Genomic DNA, 24,588 nt, shown 5'->3' with positions numbered 1-24,588 from the left:
CTGTGGAATAAGTTTTCGAATATGTGGTAGTCAAAAAAATATAAAATGTTTGACTTCATGCTACATTTGTCTGATTTCATTGCATTTTTCTCTTACGTTTTCGCCATTTTCATATTGTAACATTACATACATCTTTCTCTTTCAGTCTGATGTATATTTAATATTGTTTACCCATATTTTGAGTGTATTAAATTCAAAGTATGTTTAGTGTGCTCGCTTTATTGAAAAATGAAAAATATGAAAAAGCAATGAAACCTTTCGGAATTGTAACATGAGGAGATCAAAACAGAAGAAAGCATTAGGGAGAATCCCATGAAAACATTAATAACAAGGGTTTATTGTGTTTATTTATTGCCAAATTTATTTGTACATATTGTACCATTGTTATCTTCCTTTTTGTTGACATATTTGTGTTTTCTCTATCAAGGTTCACTTAATGCTCAAGTGCTTTCATTAAACTATTTTGTAAATATATAGTTTAGGTCCCCCCACAAAGGGGCCGCAAAAATAATAATTTGTTTTAATCGTCTTATTTAACGCAAAGATGAGAATTCCTTCAGCAAAAAGTAATTGTCATTTTCGCGGCATCCTTAGTTGGGGGACATATATAAGCATGTAAGTCAATACATTAAGATTTAAAAAAAGTCGGTTATCGGCTAAATATCTATTAATTTTTCGATTCCGGGTTAATTTTAAGGATAATCGCAAGAAGCTACATATGACAAACAAAATTTGAATGCTAGCTGTACCGTATTGAATGCAAATAAAGTTTATTATTGTTCTCTTTACTTTATCTTATGTGATTTTTTATGATCTTGTATTATTAAGTCTGAACACAGTAAATAGAAATTGCATTTACATATGTACTATTAGACATGCAGATATATGTACTTTAGAAGTGGGTTATTACTTTAAAATTGCACTTAATATTTTTTACCCAGTGTGTTATTAAGTTCAATATTTCATTGGAAAAAATATAAATGTTCTTCGTTAAGAAAATCTTGGCAGGTGGTTGTAGCAGCTCACTAAACCCAGTTTTGTGAAAAGTAGGCTGTGTATAGTCATCATATGAAAGCTCTGTATACGATCTGTTTCGACGTGGTCTGACTATGTAGAAAAATGTGTGAGTTGGTTTGAGTGAGGATGTAAATAATTCGCGGAGCTTTTGCACGTAATAATTTAAAAATGAAAAACAGCTTTGTCTAGATACGCACTGAACGCCATTCACAATGGAGCCATTAACAGTTTCATCGCTGCCCTCCCAGCGAATGGCGTACTTGGAGTCAAACCACGACCCATTGCAGACGAAGAGCTCAAGTTGGGCCGTTCCCACTACAGTCGGGTCTACGTAACCGGAACGAACCCGGTTTTATCCGGTCAAGGACTGCCAACTCGGCAGAATTCTGCCGCTACAACAACAACAACAGCTCAAGTTGGGCCCCAGATTCTAAAGTGAGTCAGAATCTCATATTATTTATTCGTGGGAATTAGAATTAGAAAGCTATATCTGGTGCTCCTAATATTAAAGGAACTAGTCAATTTCCGAATCTTTACGCTATTTCGTTCCGGATATATTATATGGTTAAACTCCTTTCTATCTAGAATCGACTACGACATACCAAATATATGTTCTGCGTGCAATGAGTCACCTTGTAACTCACCGCCTCTTTGCTCGCCCAATGAATCGCACTCATCTAACACTCCTCACCCTATTCTCCGAGCTCGTCGAAAAAGCATATTTCCTGAGCTACCCGTTAGATGACTTCGATTACAACCAACCATTTATCACCCAAACGGGGATTAGATAACCATTATAACAACAACAACATTTTTGTCAATGTTAAATACGTTTATATTTCAATTTATTGTGTACATAGTTTATATGTACAACCAACTCTTTGCAATTCTTTGCGATAAACTTTTTAATAAAAGCCTTTTAATGTTGTTCGAACTTTGTTTGATAAGAATTAATTTTGCTTCAATATCTGGTATTCGTTTGATAAAAATTTATTTTAATTATAGTCGTCTTGATAAAGTCACTTAAAAAAGTAGAGTATAGTATGTTCTCTCCTCCCTAGTAATTTTTTTTTTAAATTTCGTATTACATCAGTACCGTTCCGAATGATGAACATTCCTTCATAAAGAGAAATTTGGGAAATTGAAACAATTTCGTTTCGTTCTCTTAGTGATAACAAATATCTTGAAATGGTAAACAAATCAGTTGGTCGTTTATGGAACGCTGTTCTCCGTCTATCAAATTAATGATGAGAATGTTGTGTCAAAACGACCAATAATATATACTCATATACAACAAATGCGTACCTGTCAATTGGAACAATTGGGTGATAGCTTTGTTTCCTAAAAAATAATGAGTTGCAAAATATATTTAAGTACTACATATTCATATGTATTGGAAGCTTTACTTCCATTTTTTCAACTTCTGCAAATTTTGAGCGTTCAAATTGAAGGTTACTTATTATTTGAAAGCCTTGATATAAAAAATATGTATGTTTTTTTAATATATGGGACAAAAAAAAACTCGGATGTTTATCTGTCAATTTGGGAATTTACGTGCCTATGTATATGAATCACAAATTAGCGAATGTTTTCCGCTGCCTCTTAATTGATTGACATTTTAACATGCTGTTGCTTACCATATATATATACCTGTTACCTTTTCGTACTAAGTTAAGCCGGAGATCATTTTTAATGCGGTAGTGTTGGCTCTTTTGCACCCATTAAGTCGTCAAAATGATTATTATATGAAGCAACATGCGAAGCTACTCGCTTTTATAGAAATACATATCCATACATTCAACGTTGTTCCAAACTCCCAATTATTCCGGCTTTGTATGTCATTTGTCAGATTACTTAGTGTGAGTATTTAATATTAATAGAATTGTTTCCTTTTTTTTTGTTATATAGTATATTCATTTGTTCGTATTTTCGATCCATAGGCCGATGCTATTGTGCATTCCCAAGCACCATGAAGTACGACTATTTTCATATACACATGTTCACGGAATATGGTGTTCCATATATCACAGCATCCCCTAGCGAGCGGCGCTTATACAGTAGTTGAACGAGCGAGAGAGCGAGTGAGTGTGAGTGAGTGAACCGTAACGAGTAAAGTGGGCCGCCGTGAGAATTATTCGATTCATTGTTGCTTGGACGTGGCAGCCATGACGTGATTTCTGAATTCGACTTGGGGAACTTGATTGTGAAAATATCCATAAATTCCTTAAAAATTGCGTTTTTATTCGCGTAAATAGCTAATAAGGTGTGTAATGATATTATAACATTGATTGCGAGTGAAAATTTAGTGTTTATGGAACAGTGGAGTGATTAATTATAAAATTGTGAAATTTTAAGACAGCAAAAACACGTATAAGAGAAAAGGTGTGTGCTGAAGTAAAAAGACACTTCAAATAGTTCTTTTTTCTAAGGACAAACAAATTACAGAAAAATGTTAAATTAAATTAAAAGTTACTATTCACGTATAAAAATATACATTTCAAAAATTTTTCTTCGTAATAATTTCCTACTCTTGTCGCTCGCTCGTTATTTGCATGCAGTCGTATTCGCTTATGTTACTACCGTCTCGTTCCCGCTTGTGTCTCTGCTTCCGTCACTTTATCTTATTGTCGTGGTCGTCTTCGTCGTCGTTGTCAAAGTCGCAGCCGTTAACAAACGCGCCGCAGTCGCTGTCATTTGTACCGTGTCGTGGTATGTGTAGTTGTTTGTGTCACTCTGTTTATGCATATGTGTTTCCTCGAGTTTCGTGCAAAATCGCTCGTCGTCTCGTATCTCACAAAGTCGTCTTCCATTGCTTGTTGTCTTGGTTGTCTCGTTTCGACACGATTCTTCAACTTTTTAACTATTACTACAAAAATAATACAATTCGAAAATAGATATCCTGGACAGAGAACTTAAAACAATGAGAAGGTGCAGGTTCGACAGCGAACAATTTGTAGGAATTTATCAAGGAGTTCACCACAGATGCACGAGAAACAAATAACATTTTTCGCTTTTATAACAGCGGTGAATCTGTACACATACGCTCTCTTAACATAACCAACCGACGAATATTGAAGAGAATATAATATGTGAGCAAAACTGGGCATATTGATATGCCATTTGAAATATATTCCCTTTTATTGAACTATTATTTATTATTTTTTAAATTATTTTATGTTAATTCATTTTTACTTTATTATGAGAAATATATCTAAATACTTTTAAATTATTACTAATAAAGTTTTTTGATATATTTCTTAAAATAATTCATTAATTGTACTTGACACCATTATGGAGTCATAAAAGTACAGAATTGTGTTTTGCCGTCGGTATTTCACATTCATGCTTCAATTTTTCTTTTCAAATGCATGTGTAAACATATGTAACAGGACATACATATATTATGTCGTTTACACATTTGTATGTATTTTTATGTAGATATGTACACTCATTACTTCATGTGAAATCTCCGTTGTCGAAGAACTGACGCGACGACAAAGCGTCACAACATTGTGTTGTTGGTAGAAAATCCGAGATGTGCCATACACACTCTTACAAACATACATCGCATATGGGCAAGTGCAAAGTCAATGTGTGTACAAAAAATTCGAACGTACTTACGTAAATTCTTTGACAAATACAGTCAATCCCGGTTAAGTGCCAAAACCAAAGATTCAGATTTTTTTGCTTTGTAGTACATAAGCGATTGTGGTACTTAAGCGAGTGGTACCAAAAAAATTATTTCTATGTATTTAAAAAAAAATTACCGTTTTCTTTAAAAAATTAAGAAAAAAAAAAGTGAGATGCAGCAAGACACCGGCAGATAAGAGGGATTGGAGGAGTGATACTTAACCGGGGTTTACTGTATACATAAATCAGAGGAATATTGAATATTTTCTTTAAAAAGTTTCTTGAATTGTAAATCGACAAATTTACTATGTTGTCACTTTTATTCTAAAATATTTTAATACTCATATTTGAGGGGTTGTCACTTTTCCCTTCTAGAGGGAATATCAGAAATTTGTTCAATTTATGATTTTTAGCTTTTGCCATCGTCGCGAAAAGACGCTTGTAGGCAAACGCATGCTCGGGGAGATGTGTAAGGCGTTTGCTTTTATGAATGAAACGACTTAGCTTATTGCTTGTGCGCCAGCGTTCATGAATGAAAATGTTGTTGGTGTGTGATTTACTACAAATTTAGGATTTGTCAATTTGGCTGCCATATTGATTTCTGCTGCTGATGCTATTTGAGACAATTGTTGTTTTTGTACAACAATGTTTGTATTTTTCTTATTGGCTGACGTACTTACATTTGTACGCTTAAATGTATGTAGATTTGTGTATGCATTACTTATTTTGCGCGGTCATATGCATATTTGTACATACATACTTACATATAGAGCAGTGCGCTTACATGTATTTATTGATAATTGATAATATATTATTATATTATATAATATAACATATTGATGTACATACATAAATTATTAATTCTGTAAAAATTGAAATTAGAAAATTATGAAAATAGTAAAATATCATTTTTTGCATAATCTTTCACATTTTATCAATGTAGCATTTGTGCAAAAAAATAATAATTTATCAAATTTTCATCATAAAAATCGTTTATATGGCAAAAAATAATCATGCATATGTGAAATGGCATTTGTATTTCTTGTTTTCTCATTCATTTCATTTCATTTTTCTCTTTATATTGGTAGATACGTATTTTGTCAGAGAACGTTGTTAAAAATTCTCATTTCTGTTAAATAACAGCAAAACTATACAGAAAGTGGTGAACTCCTTGATCTCAAATTTTCAGCCAACCAATCGAGCATCATACAAAATTCAATTTGCACCTTCTCATTGTTTTAAGTTCTCTGTCCTGGATTAAAAATCTATAATTTCTAACATATTTTGATTAAGATGTTGAATAGGGGTGTGGCAATACTTAGGTGCTCAGCGAAAAGGTATACTACGTATTGGGACTTATTAAAGCCGATATGGCTGATTTCACCAGGTAGTGAGAGTAGGGGTAGAAAATGTGCCAGACATATTACTTTCAGATATTTATATATATGTATGTATAAATGCCTTAACATTTTCAATAAATTTAAAAAATGTGACCAAAATTAATTAAACTATTATTTAACTTTGTTTTGCAAAAATATACAGAAGTCTTAAAGGTTATATTATTTTTAGTTCTTATTAATCGCATAATTTCCGTTGCTTCAATTGCTATGGGCAAGCATATGGTTTTGCTAATATGCTAAGAGGACATAATTAAGGAAAATCAAATCCTAGATTTTCAAGGCTATACATTTTTTAATTTACCTCCTTAAATGTGACTATAAGATTTACAATAATTTGTTTGCATTGTTTTTATTAAAATAAAAAAAAACTTGTAAAAATAAGTATGAAATTGATGATTCTTTTTAATACCATATAAATAGTATGCATAAAATATACTCAATTATTATCGATAGCAGTGCCTTCTTCCGAGAGGTTATCGTATTAATAATTAGTATTACTATATTTTTTTTGTAACCATTTTATTTCTCAAAAAAATATAAAGGTAATCAAAAGTAATTTGTTGACTTTCAAATATTTCTATTTACATGTGATATTGGCCCTCGCCTGCCAAATACACGTACATAAAATAGGTGAACAGTTTTACCGTTGTATGTAGGTATTAATAACAATTACTGTATTTACGCTTGCAATATTGTTGCAATTTATTGAGAAAATGTGCTAATAAATGGCTATTCATAAGTATGTGATGAGTTCTATTAAATCTCAATGAATCATGTATGTATCAAAAATATATGTATATTCATGTACTTTCATATAAAACTAAAAAGGGAAAAAGTGATGTATGTGCGTTTTTATAATAAAGTGTGGTTTACAATATCTAAAATTTTGAAGCCCTTGGCTAAAATGCATCGAAAAGTTGCGAAAATTTTAAGTTTTAATGTGTAAAAAATTTACTCATTTGTAGGAAATACTTTTAAGTTGCCTTTTAAAAATAAAGACAAAAGTACATTACATAATCCACTAAAGTTGCTAATTTCGGTAATTCCCTAATTAGGTATGATTGTTTCCACTAATCATTGAATTAAAAAGGGTTGTTAGATTAAAATAAAGTTGGGTATTAAAAGAAATCTATATATGTTGCTTAGTAAATAACTTTTTAACCATTAGTGTTTTTGCATTTAACTTTATTGGTGTGAAATAGAAAACACCCGAACTTTTAGGTTTATAGCTTTATGTAAGTTAGAAAAATTTATGAAATTTAGTTATATTAACTTAGATTGAAATAAGTAAATTTAGTACGACTACAATAATTTTTTACTTTAATAATGTACTATTTAAAGGATTTAGTAATTAGGATTTAGTAGAATTTTAATTAATTTTTTAAACCGCAGTTTTATTATGCAAAAGAATACTTAATATTTCTCTAATAAATACTAAATATTTCTAAAATAATTCGCAGTTTATGAAATTTTGTATACGGTTTTTATTTAAACTAATTCGAAATCAATTATTTGAAGTGGAGGTGGTAGATAAGTATTTTTCTTCCCTGAGTTCACAGCTCTCACGGGTTAAGAATCTTATTAAATTCATTTACCTTGTGCACATATATGAGAGTATTTATATTAATTTTACCAAAAAGCCGAAAGAGAAGAGGAAACGTGTGCATTTTCACCAAAATACATCTATATGTGTGTAATAAAATGCAATCGGCCGAAAAAATATACTAAAAATACAATTTCATCGGGAATCGAAAAAAATTATAAATTACTGGTAGGCAGATAAATCGCACTGTGGTTGCTGTGTTCAATGTTGTTTGTTGTTATTGCTGCTTTTGGTATGGTATCTATACCGTTCGTTGAATAAGCGAGGCATAATTTGTATTCGCTGAATTTGAAGAAAAATATACATACATATATAAAATTATATAGCAACAGCGTTGCAAAGTAAAGTATACGAAACGAAAAGCAAAATGAGTAAAACAAGGCGAAAATGAATAAAAAAGAACGAAAAGAAAAATTGTTCGAAATAAAAACGCAAAGAAGTGAAAGTATTGTTTGTGCGACGACGGTGCAGCATTCATAAAGCAATTCGTCTACACATTAAAACTGGCGTCTATCCGTACATTTGTCGTCATTCTGTTTTTACGGTCGTTCGTTCGTTCATTGGAACGTCTGTGCAAGTATGCAATCAGCTCAAAACAACAACAACACAAATATGTAGCAACTTCGACCCAGTCCGAATAACGTGAGTGAATTGCTTGCTCGTGGTTTTGTCAGTCGATTAGTTCGTCTATTTGGTCATACACTTTGAATAGTATGAATTCACATAGATTTTGGTTCCGTAGTGGCATTTGGCCGCTTTTGTTGTTGTTGCTTTAATTCGCTCACCTATTTTTCTGTGTGCCCCCATCATCCATTTTCGGTCATAAGTGCTTTGCATTGTAAATTTACTCGACGGGCTTCAGCCATACCATTGGGGTAATCCTATCGAAATCACTTCAGACCCATGGATATAAGCATATACTTGTTGAAGTGTACTATAAAATAAATTTAGATATACATATTTATTGATAGCACAGTTTCGACACACGTTTCCTGGAATTCAGTTTTGGATACAAATTAAAGAATAGTTCTCTATATATCTTTGGCAAATTAATATGTTAAAACACCCAGTTCCTAACTTTTAGCTCTATTTCTCTGGTTGTTTCAGTCGAGTCTGTAGGAAACATAACCACTTCCATTTTTTATAAACACCCAATACTACTGATTTATAAGAGAAGAGGAAAATATATGTTTTATTTATTTATATGAATTCGGAAGATTTGTTCACTTCAACGTCTTTATACCCTGAACAGGGTATATTGACGAGCTGAGCCGAAATTTGGCATGGATTATTGACCTGTGAACACTTTGTATAAATCAAACTACTATAGCATATAGCTGCCATACAAACTGATTGATAAAAATCAAGTCATTGTAAGAAAAACTTTTTTATTTCAAGAGATATCTTCGTAAATTTGGGGGGAATCGGACCTATATATCAAACTGACCGATCAAAATCAAGTTCTTGTATGGAAACTTATTTTTTTGTGAAGGGTATTACAGCTTTAGTGCATCTGAAGCTAACCTTTTTATTGTTTTAGCTATGTGGAGCTGCTCTCTTTAATGCAAACGGCTATGTATTTATTGCCTTGGCGAATGTCCTTGAGTCCTTCTGACCCATTTCCAAACAAAATACTCAAATTGGAAATCGATATGTCTTGGGTCAAAGTTCTCAAATGTGGGAAAGGTTATCTCAAAACAGATTTGTCTTGTCATCTGAAAAGTTTTTAACTGAATAATATTTAAAGATAGCCTACGCTACTTTTTTATATACGAAGAAAAATTCTCAATTTAAGGATACATTTGAACAAATAGCTGTTGTTTAAAATGCAATGGTTAAGGAATGTATGTACCCAGGCTTTAATGCGGCAAGATTTAGTAAACTTTATATAAAGCAATTCGACTCTAGTCAAAAGATTACATCGGGAACTTCGGGAGGTGGTAGAGGTACGTTTGAAAATTAACAGATCATCACCTTTGTATAAAACTCTATTAACTCAGTATTTAATAAAATATTTAAAAAGGATTGGTCATACAAATAACGGTTGTGCATTATTATTGCTCATGCTCTAGTTCTTCGTTTTCGATTGTGGTCTGTTTGTCAGTGCAGTAGTTGATTATATATTTGTTACTTACATATTGAGCTACATACATATATATATATATATATGTATAATCATGCAAAGGTATGCTCATATATACATTGTGTATCCAAATGGCCCCGCATGTGTAGAAGTATTATTCACATAAAGCTAAAAAACGGTCATACATATACAGCACAACCTTAAACCAAAACCCCAAAGCTAACGCCAGTCACAATCACAGTTGCTACACGTATAGAAACTACTTATATTCAACAGCCATAATACAGTGCATAATATATATATACATACATATATATATAAATGGATTTATGTATTTCACTTGCTGACTGTCAGGTCGTCTGTTTGGTCGTTTGGTTACTGATTTCCTCGTTTAGTTTTTTTTTTTTTTTTTTTTTTATTAATTTATTAAATTGTTTCTTCGTCGAGCTTTACTTCGAAATGTCTTAGCTTGAAAACTTGTTTTTTCGCATTTCGTTTTATTGTACTTTTTTCATTCCTGCATGCCAACTCTTTCGCATAAAGCTTAAATTATATTTCGAATGCAGCTTTAGGGTAATTGGTGCAATACTTTTGTAATTGTTATCGTTTTTAACATATCTATTGTTGTTAGTTTTCGTATACTGTATGTTTTAGTAAGCGCAGTAGATCTTCAAGCTCGACGGTATTTGGTATGTCCGCACCTATTTGCGAGCTTGCAACTAAGTATGTACTATCTTTGACTTTAATAGTTTAAGTTTTTCTATGGTTGCCGTTTTTATAGCCTTGTTACCCCCTTACAAAAAATGGAGTTTAGTTTTGTATTGTAAACTATGTGTACAGTTATAACCGTTAGCAGCGATCGGTTGGCTGATCTGTCAGACATGATACGAATGGACGATTATTAGCTCGTTGGTAGATTGAACTATTATTCATATGAATTCTGTCTGCTCTCTTTCCTTGTACCTTAGTAACTAGCTCCATATCTCATTTGTTTTATTCAACTTACCTTATGTTGACCCAAGTTCTTCAATTAGTCGATAAATTCGCACTTAGCACACTAGCACGAATGCATATTTTCAAGCAAATATTAACAATTGCACAATTTTTTAATTTTTCTGCAAAAATATCTTGCGAGTACCGGGTCGCCCTGAGCACTCCGGGCCCTTGAGGAATTGTTCCTGCTCTCCCCTCTCTCTCGGTCACTGGTTTTAATCGTTTTGCGAAAGCCCCTACGTGACATAGACTTGTCTCGGCAAACCCTACTTGCTGAGTAACAGTTTGAATATAAAAAAAACCAATAAAAGGTATAATTATTATGCACTGCTTGATTTCATTTCGTAACGATAATCTTCTGCATAAGATACTTTACGGCCTTTTGCTCGAGATATAATATTTAAGTATGTATGATGTATGTGCACACAGTTGCAAATAAGTGTGTCCACGTTTGTACGTATACAAATTTATTAAAAACCCCAGCATTAGCCTTACTGTATCTCAATTACAATAAACATAAGTATATCAAAAAAAATATATATATGTATATAAAACTTGTCTTGTTGGATTTTACTTTTCATATCAGCTGTATTGGGTTTAAACTAAATGCCTCTGCTCTCACTAATTTTGTTCTCTCGCTTACGTACGATCGAAATCGTACTTATACTGTCGTGCATATTTTCATTTAAATATGAACGCTTCTTGTACATACGAGTATATGTACGTATACTCGTAGATCTCCTTATATACTCTCAGCGATGCAAATATACATACCTATACAGTTCTCTTCATTGAGTTTGCCCCTCTTCATATCTTCTTATAACTATCTTTTTCACACCTCACATTATGAACATTTGCCTTCTCACTCTGAAGGTCACACGAATCAATCGAACCTCCAACGAAATAATTACTTTTCAACTTTTGATTTTGGATTTGGGGTTATGAATGGAACATTTATAAAAAGTATAGTAACATTAAAGAAATTGTTGATATGCATACATTTAAATTAGTGAAAATGTGTTAATTTTAGCCACGATCTTGGTATAACACGATCTTTGTATGTATGTTCATGTGTATAATGATTATTTGAAATTATATGCATAAAGCATTTTAATTGTTCAATTGTCAAAGATATTTTGTGTATACTCTTTTATCATAATGCGTCGAACGTAAAATCTGAGTTGATATTAATTTCAGTTTGCTGCTTAGTCGAGCGTCTTTTCCAATTATAATCTTGTAGACTAAAGTGCGAGTCCTACAAGTTAGAGCGCCAGGAACAATGGTTATACCCTGCACAGGGTATATTAAGTTTGCCAAGAAGTTTGTAACATACAGAAAGAAACGTCAGAGACCTTATAATATATATACATATCAATGATCTGCGTGATGAGTTGAGTTGATTTATCTATATATGTCGGTCTTTCAATCTGTATTCGCTCGAACTAGTACCGTAGTTTTTCAGATATTAATTTGAAAATTTTGTACACGTCTTTTTCTCTCCAAGTATCAACTCATTTGTCGGATTCGCCGATATCGGACCACTACTGCATATAGCTGCCATACAAACTAAACGATCAAAATCAAATTCTTGCATGCAAATTATTGTATTTGACAAGATATCTTTCCGAAATTTGGCATGGATTATGGTTTTTGTTGTTGTAGCGGCAGAATTCTGCCAAGTTAACAGTCCTTGGCCGGATTAAATTCCGGGTCCGCTCCGGTTACGTAGACCCGTATGTCATGGGAACGGAACGGATTATTGTCCAAGACTACGGTACAATATCACAACAAATTGATCAGGTCGCACTGCCATGCAAACTGAACTATCAAAATGTTTTTGTAAGGAAACTTTTTTATTTGCGAAGTATATTATAGCTTTCGTGCAACCGTAGTTAAAGTTTTTCTCTTGGTTTTATTTACATTTTGAAAAATATACACATGTAATATTTTCCGATCATCATAAATATTCATCTTACAGATTACTGTGTCGATTCCAAAGAAAAAAGGGGAAAATTTATGACGATCTCTGCATGATATAAGAACTATTTTCTTGTTTTTGTACACGTTCTTACTAGAGATGCCTTTAGAATACTTTTAGAATAGGCTTGAAGGCTTACTATTTTACAGGAGACTAAGACTAGGCAATACTAATAATACCACTAAATTATTCCTCGAAACTTGTGTTATGTCCCATAACAGTTGTTTGAGTTAATATACTCATGATAGTAACTAGATTTTTGTCGCATGTAGTTATAACAGGTAGATTCGCGAATTTTGAACGCTTAGACTATGAACAACAATAAGAAAAATTTTGTTTTTGTGGAATAATAATGTAAAAAGTGAAAATAGTGCAAAATAATGATGCATAACGCCGAATAAACAAACATATAACAATCTCAACGGTTTATAAAGGAATTACGATAAGAAATTATGCGCGCAAACGGTATTGCTTATTGGTGACATAAGAAAACAAAAAAAAAAGTCGGTCCTTACAATCGATAAAGTGACAAGTGATGGAGACAACGTAAAACATAGAGCAAAAACGACGAGCGACATATGTATATACATACATATACATTTTCAGTGATAAAATTATTTTAAATAAATTTTGTATTTTCTACATAAAGCACTTTCAAATCGCAAAACACACGTAGTTTAAAAATCCCAAGGAATAAAAGAGTAAACCGGAAAGAATTCAATATTAGAACGCCAATAGTCCAAATTCACCATCAACAACACCATGCCACCAGTCAGCCAAACATCAATTCAATCGCAACAATTGACAAAATAATAACAAAACAAAGTGCATTCACGAAAAGAAGACAAAGTAGAGTGTGAGGAAAGAGAGATAAGGCGGCATTGAGTTTAAAAGAGTACTATTTTGCAGTTCATCAAACATACAGTAAGCAAGTAAATTATCAAAGAATAAAATATAAATCACAAGCAACTCAAAACAAAAAAATGTACTTTGCATATACTAATGAAGAAATTTTATAGAAATTTTCGTCATCACGTCAGCAGTCAATTTGTATGCTACAACAAGACTCCAAACATCTTACATTTCGATTTGATTTCGTTCATCAGGTCAGTTGTAATTGCACTTTAAACCACAATACATCAGTGTGGACGTCCCCGAAAAGTACATAAAGTGAGTTGCTCAAATGCTATTTGGACGGTGTGTATATGAAAAATCAATGCATTTTTTAAACCGAATTGAGTTGTTTTTAATTTCATATATAGTCTTGTTAAAAGAAAAACATTTGTTTTTATTTATTAATAAAATTAACTACATAATTATATTTGATTAATGGTATTTTGTCTACCACACCATAAAGATTTCATCTTCCAAATATTACTAATATTTTTGATGTATTTTTTTTATTTGAAAAGAAATAATGAAAGTTCTATTGTAAATGGATTTTTGAAAATACTACGCTATTTTCGTGCAAATTCGGACACCACAACCAACACAAACAAAATGTTGCCCTTGATAATACTATTTCTCACTTTCCATTCAATTAACGAATAAACTAAAGAACCTTCAAAATATTTCCTATAAAAACATCATATGTAGTTATATTTGTAAGCTGAGATGTATCTTTATTATCAAATACTTTCAAAGAAATTTTATCCAATTCATACATTTGTTACACGTCTACAAAAAGCCGTGCCAGAGTCATAAATAAATTAAATATAATATAAAAAACTTCAGGAATGAGAGCCTCTGTAGAAAAAATTAGTATTAATGATTATACCAGCAAATTAATATATGAGATAGACATATCATTAATAGCAAATTAAAACAATAGTCACTTAATTTTTAAAAATCATTTCCCGGTATTTATCAATACAAGTACAATTGAAATAACCAATGTTTTGTACAGAGCTCTTTTCGGTTTAGATACAAAAATTGCACTTTTTTCATATTGCTGTCAATAACCCCTACTGAAGTACATTTTTTACAAATAAAGCAATTTTTTGTAGAACTGTTTCTCGTCGCGCAAACCCCCTTCAAAATTCATTTACAAAAACAACAAGGAAATACAGCGACTAGCGGAGATTGAAAGCAATTTTGGCAATCGTCAAAGAAAAAAATATATATTAAAATATACGTAAACAATACCGTAATATTAGTATAAGCAACAACAACGAAGCAGTAGTGATCGACAAGTACTCGCCAGAGAGAAGCTGAGAATAAGTTCCAGCGAGTGATTGCAAAAGTAACTACAACAACAAATAAGCGAGCGGCGGTAGAGTCAACTCGAAAATAGTCATATTTGTACAAAAATCAAAAGATACATCAGCCGTTTTGTATGTGTTTACGTTTATATACAACACACCCAACACCGCCCCGCTACACCAAATTCATTTTGTTTTGTCATTCGCTCGTTAATGCATAATTCACTCGTCGTTTTTCAACGAACGTGTTTATTAGCACAGCTGGTAAAGTTACAGGTAACCAGCGATTTTTGAGAGAATGAGAGAGTGGCACCAAGACTATAAAATTTAGTAAATGATCGATTTTATGAGAGGGTGAATATACATATTCGTATGTTAAATAACACTATATAAGAAACTGGTTTGTATTACAAGAAAAAGGAAAGCAAAAAATTTGCTTAACAACGAACATCACAAAATCTGTTGGCCTGAAAAAAGGAAATTCTCTCCCAAGACAAACCAACAGAATTAATTATACGTTTGTTGTTTTGTGTCTAAAAGTTGCTTGATTAGGGTGCAATTTTTTAGAAAAAATCATAAGTGCCTGTCAAAAAGGGGAAAGAGCGCAGATTGAAAGAGTATAAAAGGTCGGAGAGTGATCACGCCGTGAATTGGAGAAGAAGAGTGCATGAAATAGAGAGAGCGTAGATAGAGAGTACAAATTGCAAACTTGTTTCATTCGACTTTGTGCTGATTGTCAATATAAAAATAACAACAACAATTAGTGACAGCAACGTACAAGCAGTCGGGAAGCAACAACAAGTGATACAAAGCACGTACTAAACTGAAATTAAAGTAGCAGTAACAACAGCACGAGCACAACAACAACGATAAAAGCAAGGCAAGCAAAGCAGCACTACCTAACCAAACAACCAACCAACTAGCCAGTCAAGCAAGCAACCGCTTGGAAAACAACTCGTTTCGATTTCGTTTCACAGATACCTTTCGGACGTCGATAAAGATACCTTTAATTTAAAATGAACTTAAATTAACATATACTATATATGATTGCGTCGCGTACATCATATAATCGTGTGGAGAGAGTAGAGTGATTGAAGTGTTATTCAAAAAGTTATTTAGTTTTTTAGAAGCCGAAAAATTCACGCAATAGAAAATTGTACAAATTATCAACGTAATAAGTGCTCCATAAAAAGTGTGACTTCGAAACGTAGATTTTGTGCTGAAACTGATCAAAATTTTGCAAGAATAAAATTAATGATAAGTTTTTTTAATCAAAAAGTAAAGCAGAAGGACAGTATGGTAGATACATGAAAAATATTTCAAAAAGAGCAAAAGAAGCAAAAAATCATAAAAACCACTAAATCCCCAGAGCACCAAGAGCAAATCCAACAATAACTAATTGATGAAACGAGCAAAAATTTCGCTTATATTGAAATGAGACGTTGACAAAAACAACAGGAGATATAGAAGAAATAAAAACACGCAACGCTATTGTTTTTTTTTTTGTATTTTTTTTTCATTTTGACATTCTACAAGTGTATGCATATTGAATTAAATATATATTATAAAAACCATACACAAATGACTTTTAGCAATAACAACAGTAGCAGCTGAAATTCGTCGCAACGTCGCCACATATCTATATACTACATAGAAACAAAGCGAAAATCTACTAGAGCCAAGTACGTACTGTTGTCTTGCTTCAACGCACCAAATGTAGGCAGTGACAAATGGAGATACGTACAACGTATCTTGCAGATACCACAACTGTTTGTATTTTCATCAGCAGTAGTTGTAGTAGCAGCAGCAACAGTAGCAATCACAGCCACAACTATAACTACAGCTATAGCTATAATAGTAGTGGCAGTAAATACCAACAAAAACAACGACAAAATCTACAATAAAAAGATAAAAACAACAATAGCCAATAAAATTACAAAAAATAAAATATCTATCGCAGTGACAGAAGCAGCGGCACCAGCAGCAACAAAATCCATGCCTACCTTAACCCAATTAAATAATTTCGTTATTTAACAAGAAAATTGCTATTACTTTGAGTACCAACCATACCAGAATTAAATTGTCTCAGTCGATTTTACCCGTGAAAAATAGAACAGAACATTAAAAAATTATCACGTCGAACAACGGTGAGCGACTACCAACAGCTCCAACAAGGGCATAACTAATACACAAATAGGACACACATAAGACGGTGAATAGCGGCTGCGAAAAAGCCCCCCTAATACAAACAGTAAACAGATCAGCAGGCGTGCCTGTGTCTGTGACCTTTTTTTTTTTTGCACACCCCGTACGCACACAATAAAGCGCGATCCACCGTCGAATTAATTAGAAAAAGAAAGAAGGCAAATTTTTTCGTCGCAGTATTGCTTATAGAATCCAAAAACTTATAACTATACTATACATATAACAAGAGAAACATATTAAAAGTTTAATCAAAAGCATAAAATTGCATACGATCCAGACGCGTCAAGAATTTTCGCCATAATCGCTGATCCTAACCAATGAAAATCACGCGTAATCATCATTCACAGTGGATACGGAAGTGAATAAAACAATACACAAAAATAGTATCTAAGAAAAGTTACTGTTCATCGTGAAATCAAAAATTTACAACAATAAAGCCAAATACAATATCGTACCAACAAAGACCAAAAAATTAGAGGTGCAGCTACGACTAAAAAACTTGTCGATAGACACAACATAAAAAAAAAAAATTTAAGAATTTTTCAAAACGGTTTGTCCTCCAAACAATACTAGAGCAGACGTTAACAAAATACACGTGGAATTATTGACTTCTCCACAGTAAACACTACTAATTGCAGTACGTTTATTTTTATTCAGCACTTGTAAAAAGTTCCACAAAAACTATTCAACTGAAAGCGAGTAAAACTCTATGAAACATTTTTTAAATCAATAATCAAAATAAATATAACTGAAAAGGTTGAAAGAGAACTACTGCAATACTACCACGTCCTAAGAGTTTGTATTGTTAAAAATCTACTAAAGCGGCCAACGATAACTCTTCCACGGTTGATGCTTCCTACAGAAAAAAAATTAATACATAACTCGAACAAACGTTATACTTCCACAGTCGCAAATTAAACTCCAAGCACTACTTAGAAGCAGATATATAAGTATCAAAGGAAAAAGTAACTCACCTGCGCCAAAAGTATATCTATATCAACGTAAAATTGTCTAAATCTAACAGAATAGGATATCATAAACATCTTAAGACCTGCAAGTGTTAAACGAGTGTGAATTATCTATAGAATTAAACACAACCAATAACCGCCACGCAGTTTGATTGTATTGCGTTATGACAAATTCGATTGCCACTGCAAAATGCCCTTCAGCACTTACGTCCGGCAACTATGGCATGTCACAAAATCGTTACTCCGATGAATCTAAGGACTATTTTTTTGTTAAACTCACAGATTCAGCATACCGCGCTATCGAGGAATATCAACACAATGAGAATAGCAAACGCTTCACAAATGGTCAACGTCCCAAAATACAAGTCAATGGCAATTCCGGTGTCATCTATTTTCCCACATTGGACAGCAATGAAGGTCGTAAATTTGGTTTTACTATCGATGATATTGAGGGCTCCCTTGAGTGTATACAACAGACTTCCGAAGGTCTCGATGTGCTTGGTTCAATACCATACCGCATGCGTATCCATGCCAATGATGATATCTATGACACGACCCGTACCAAAATGGCAATTGCCGAAGAGACGGAGAAGAGTAAATGTATACGAGAAATTAAGCCAAATCAAACTGATATTGGACGTAAGGTAAAGAAATCTGTTCCGTCATCGACAGTCTATCCGCATTTGAGCCACGGTGGAAATAACAATGGCAACAACAACAATAGCAGTAGTAATTATTTAAGTAGCCTTAGTCGTAGTAAATTAACAACGTCGCTGAATAGCAATTCGCCACCAGCGTTAAATAGCGGTAATGTGACAAATGAACGCGCTAACAATAAACTTGGTGGCACAAATTTGTCCACATCATCCTCATCCTCACGTTCACCAAATCCCACGCTTCTAGGCGGATCGGGTACAATTGCCAGTGGTAGTAGTAGCGCTAATAATCGTTATGGCAACGGTAGTGCGAGCAATATATATTCTCAGAACAACTTATCACCGTCACTACCATCGCTAACATCCGCCTCATCGCTCTCTTCCACACTGGCAGGTGGCATCTCCAACGGGTATGCGTCAGCTACTCAACATAATTCGCCGAACGAATCCACCACATCTACATTAGTTAATAGTGGTGTTAACAGCAAACAGTCACGGCTGAACAGTAATGCAGTTGGCGGTAATGGCGGCAATTTCTCACGCGGTGGAGGCGGTAGTTCGTTCTCTGGTAATGGTTCGAAGGCGGGTGGTGGCACTAAAGGTGGCGCAGCATCAAATGCTAATGGTGGAGGCGGCAAGTTACCTGACATATCGCGTCGTAAAATACGTGAACGCCTGATCCATTTACTTGCCTTGCGGCCTTTCAAGAAGCCCGAATTATATGCACGTTTACAGAATGAAGGATTACGTGATCGTGAACGCTCACTTATAAGTAATATACTCAAGGATATTGCACTTTCACGTGACAACACGTACAATTTACGGCGCCAAATGTGGAATGACGTAAACGAAAATTGGCCATATTACACTGAGCAGGAGCTACAGCAGCTAAAACGGCGCAAGCCCCAGAACCTAACTCCCCCACTTAGCTCAGATGCGGGCAGTTCTACGTCAGGCCAGAGTCCAACTTCAACACACACGGGCAGCCCTCCTCCACTAGCTGGTGGTGGGGGGATGAATGGCGGCAACAGTTTGAAACGCACTAGTCTGGAGTACGATGAGCCATTTCCGCCGAAGAAGCAACGTATTAGTCATATGGCGGCCACAGGAGCTAGTGTTAGTCGCATGAATGTGGCGAGCAATAATAACACTGGGGGTAACGGTGCACGTGCCGGAGCCAGTTTTGGTACCATGAACAACAGCAAGAATAGCGGTAACACCAATTTCTCAATGCAGCGCAATAAACATGCAACGGCTAAAGCGTCTACCTATTCCCCACAAGGTCCTAGGAACGCCACGCAAAGTAGTGAGAATTCCGGTAATAGTGACCTAAGCTACAATGTGCTCAATAATATGGACGATTTCATGCTTAATATAGAAAATCCTCAAGGAAGTGGTTATACAGCTCATAGCAACGGTAGTAGTGTCAACAGCAGCAACAATAATGCACGCAAGTCCAATAGTAGCGGCAACAGTAAATCAGCTGGCAGCAATCCGAAAGAAAACCGTCACTCTGGTAACAACAGTGGTGCGTCCAGCGTAACAACAAATATTTCGCCGAAAAATAATACGAACAATGGAAACGGGAACAATAGCAATTATAATATACAAGAGAACGAAGGTAGCAGTAATAATCTGAAGCATACCATAAAACGTTGTGCATTAGCAGGCTCGCCGAAGAGTTCCTTGCCATATGGTGTTAATTTTGTTCCAGAGTCTAGTAGTAGTAATAGTAGAGCAGCGGTACGCGATAATAGCAATCGGAGTGGCAGTGGCAGTGCGAACTATCGCCACCAGTCGCCCAACTATGCGCAGCAGCAGCAGCAACAACAAAAGTCAAGTAATAGTGTCATATACTCGCCAAAAATGCACGCAACTATGAACGCCGGTAAAAATGAGCGTGAAGAGCATGTTCCGGCGGGGAGAAATAGTAGCAACAACAAAAGTCAGACAACGTCCCGTTCAATGGGCTCATCAACGGCAACGGCATCAGGTAGTAGTAAACAGCAAATGCGTGGAGTTGGTGTACGCTCACCAACGCCACCTGGACAAGAACAGCAACGGTACTTGCAACAGGGTACACATTACCAATCGCAACAAACGCATTCCGCCAGCACAAACTCTCCAGTGCAACGGCATAACAACCAATCCCAACATCTTCATCAACAGCAGCATCACCAGCAGTCACAGTTCGAAAGCAATTCTCAACTGCCGGTAACACAGCATTCCGCTATCACCGATGCAGTTGACGTAGACGCCGCAGAAACGCCAAATTATGATTTTAGCAGCTACACAGATATCACAAGCATTGAACAGCGACGCCAATACAAGACTGAATTCGAACGGGACTACGATGAGTATCGCCAGCTGTTGGAACGCATCGAAGATGTACGCCGCAACTTCCAAGTACTTGCTGATCAACTGCAACGTGCGCCACAAGGTTGTTCTGATTATGAGCATATTAAAGAACAAATTGTGGCCGAATATGAGCGTATAAATAATGAGGAAGAGTTGAAGCGGGACAAACAACGTTTTGATTACTTGCATGCTAAGTTGGCGCACATAAAGCAACTTGTGACCGATTATGATAAAACATTGACATCAATGGCGGCGGCTGCTGCTGCGGTGGCGGCAGCACAACACCATCAACAGCAACAACAACAGCAACAAGAGCAACAACTATTACAGCATGCCTCGACCACAGCGGCTATGCATATGGCAGCTGGCGCTACAACGCACTTTGTAGATGGTAGTACCAATGTGTTGACCGCTGCGACTGCGCATAATGCACGTGTCTCACCGATGGTGAGCGGCAGCGAAAGCAATCATTCACCACCAAGTGGCTATCAAAATCAAACGCAATACTTTTTTCAACAGCAGCAACAACAACCAAATCTAATAACACAACAACAAGATCAACATCAAAACAATGATGAGACCTTGCACAGAAAGAAAAAGCATACACACAACACTTTACAACGGCACCACAACCAACAACAACAGCAGCAGTATCATCAACAATACTATTTGTCGCCGGAAAATCAAACACACGCGTCATCTTATGATGAACAACATAGCGCACAGCAGCACCAACAACGGGAACAGGAACAGGAACGATTCAATGGTCACCATCATTATCAGGGCAATAATAATAGTAATAATGATGATTCCGATTCAGATGATTCTTCCGACTCAAATGATGAAGACTCTAACGATGATGATTCAAATGATGATGACGACGATAATGGTTCGGATCATGACTCGAACAATGATGATGACGTCAATGGAAACTTTTGATTTTGTGCTTATTGGAGTGAGACTTCTTTAATATAATACCTATATAAAAATAACAAAAGGCATAAGTAATTGAAAAGCAGAAGGATGATTGAATGAATTTGCAAACGAGGCGTATTTATGCTAAAAGTGATTTCCCTAGTTTGAAACGTAACTCGCTAAAGGTATGCTTTTGTTGGTATTTCTTGTTATCATTGAGTGTGGGATCGCCGACACACCTAAGCAAAAACACACAAGTGCATATACATAAATACTTACTATATAGTAAATAGATTGCTTTTGTAAATATGTTTTTTTTTACTATAAACAGGATTAATTATTGATTGTTCTAAATACGCCCTGATTGCAAAACTTCCGCAAAGTTTTGTATTAAAAGGAAAGTAAAAAGGAAATGAATGCGAAAGTGAATTTGAAAGTGTAAAGAGCGTAAAATATCCTAAAAACAAAAAACAAAACAAAAAAATATTTTATTATAAAAGAAGAAACGCATAAGTATATCGTAAAAATTTACTTATCTTTAAAAATAGTATACACATACATAATTAAATATATTTTTAAATCAATTGAAAAACAAAAAACAAAACTAGAGCAAGCAGAAATTTTAAGGAAAGAAGTAATTGTGTAATAATTAGTTTTAAGTGGCAAATGCCCATATTTGTTTTAGTTTTATGCTTTTTTTGCCGTCTTACTACCTGTACAATACAAAATTTGGAAATGTTTATTGCAACCGTTTATTATGTGGGCGGGCACAGCTGTAATAATTAAATAAATTACAAGCAAATGTTGAACTTGAAGTTAAAAAAAAATAAAAAGTTAAAAAATTAGTTAAATTTGGTATAAATAGTTTTTTATTTGTTACAATTTGTTTGAAGGACGAGTGTGCTAAAATTGTATTTAGAATACATCCCACAGCTTACGACAAATATTCACTTGAATTCGCTTATTAAAAATTTTAATATTTCGTTATACATATGCATATACATACGTACACAAGTATAATAATTAAAAAATTACAACAACACCAAAAATCGTAATAAAAATGCACAGCTGATAAAAGTAATTAAAAAACGAGCTCAATTCATCTTACGTATTTTGCTTCAAAAATATGAAAGCTTAAAAGAACAACAACAAATACTTGTAACACACACTCACGCTCACATACATTTGCAAACGATGCAAAAAAAAAACAAATGATGGAACTAAGATTTTTTTTAATATATTTTTGCTGCAGACTATTAGATGCATTTTGCCTTATTTTCTCGTTTCATTATTTCTTGCTTTTTAGTCTTTAATTGCATACTTTCATATGTAGGTGAGTAAAAAGAATGCTAGTTGTGCAATTTTTGTGGCAAATTTGTGAAAGTTTACTTTTCTAATTGTTGTTGATTTGAAGAATTAGTATGCGCTTTTTTCTAGCCGTCATATACATGCATATGTATGTATAAATAAAAATATGTATACAAATATGTTTGTAAGAAAGTGTCCATATGTAAGGATACTCAAAAGATTTGAAGTCATGTATTCCAAAAAAAATTGACTCCAAAGATCACCAAGTATCCAAGTATTTGTGTTAGTAATTCTTGTTGTCAAGGCAAAAGTCGGTACTTTGATAAAGATAGTACTTCAACGCGAGTCTTCGAAAGTCAGTTTGACATTGCTTTACGCGCAATTTTCCCTTAACATATAAAATGTGTATATTTCATTGAGTATAATCGTGAATATCTACTGTTTCATTTAGTTCGTTCGTTCGTTCGTACTTCACTAATCTTATTTTCTATTGTATAGATAACGTACGTATGTATGTATGCATATAATTATTGTCATGGCGGCTAAATGGCTAATTAAGAAATTCAAGCATCCAGCAACAACAACTATAATCGAAATATGATTTCAAATCACATCCTAGCTGAAAAAATCAGTAGAACACTTTTTTTTATAGTGAAACTGGTATAAATTACGTTATGCGTTATGATTTTATATATGTATATATAAATATACGGTATTAGTGTATATGTGAGAACGGTGAATGATTGATATATGCATATGCATTAAGCAAAAGAAAAAACGCAAACACTTTTATTTAAATTTCAATGTTGAAGTGACTACACAAATTGTTTGTACACTATTAATGTTAAGTTGATATTTTTGCACAACTTTGCTAACAGTTGTTAATAACGATTTTGGAGAATTCGAAATTTTCTTAAATAGTTTATGAGACTTAGGTCTTTTTTTTTTGTTTTTGTATTTAATGATATTGTTAATAACTAACTGAGTAATTGAGATTAATTTAAAGTACATAATTTATATACTTAACAAAATAAAAGCGAAATTGTAATAAAAACACATTTTGTGTTGTCACCAAGCAACTTTTTTAATTTGCTTCAAAACTAAAAATGGCAAATTTACAACCATTCGTATGTGAAGGAAAATGGTAGTGGAAAAAGCAAAACAAAAAAAAAACTTAAAAAATAAATTTGATATATTTCATATAATTATTATTATTTAGTATATAGTACATACAAACACACGTAATTTTGCATAACTAAAATACAAAACAAAA

The 24,588-nt window shown here is 33.8% G+C and overlaps 1 protein-coding gene and 1 long non-coding RNA gene across 2 annotated transcripts in view; both read left to right on the top strand.

The window, feature by feature from the left end:
* Mi-2 (chromodomain-helicase-DNA-binding protein Mi-2 homolog) overlaps positions 1-24,588 on the top strand; it is a 34,899-nt gene that overhangs the window by 410 nt on the left and 9,901 nt on the right. The gene's annotated exons all lie outside the window — the stretch shown is intronic.
* Su(Tpl) (Suppressor of Triplolethal) lies at positions 3,160-22,869 on the top strand. Its single transcript, XR_001330742.3, has 4 exons — positions 3,160-3,280; positions 13,354-13,628; positions 13,724-13,874; positions 14,711-22,869. It is a non-coding gene; the product is annotated as a Suppressor of Triplolethal (long non-coding RNA).

Source organism: Bactrocera oleae, chromosome 6 (genome assembly GCF_042242935.1).
Source record: "Bactrocera oleae isolate idBacOlea1 chromosome 6, idBacOlea1, whole genome shotgun sequence".
NCBI classification, from domain to species: domain Eukaryota; kingdom Metazoa; phylum Arthropoda; class Insecta; order Diptera; family Tephritidae; genus Bactrocera; species Bactrocera oleae.
This window is presented reverse-complemented; position numbering and strand designations above follow the sequence as displayed.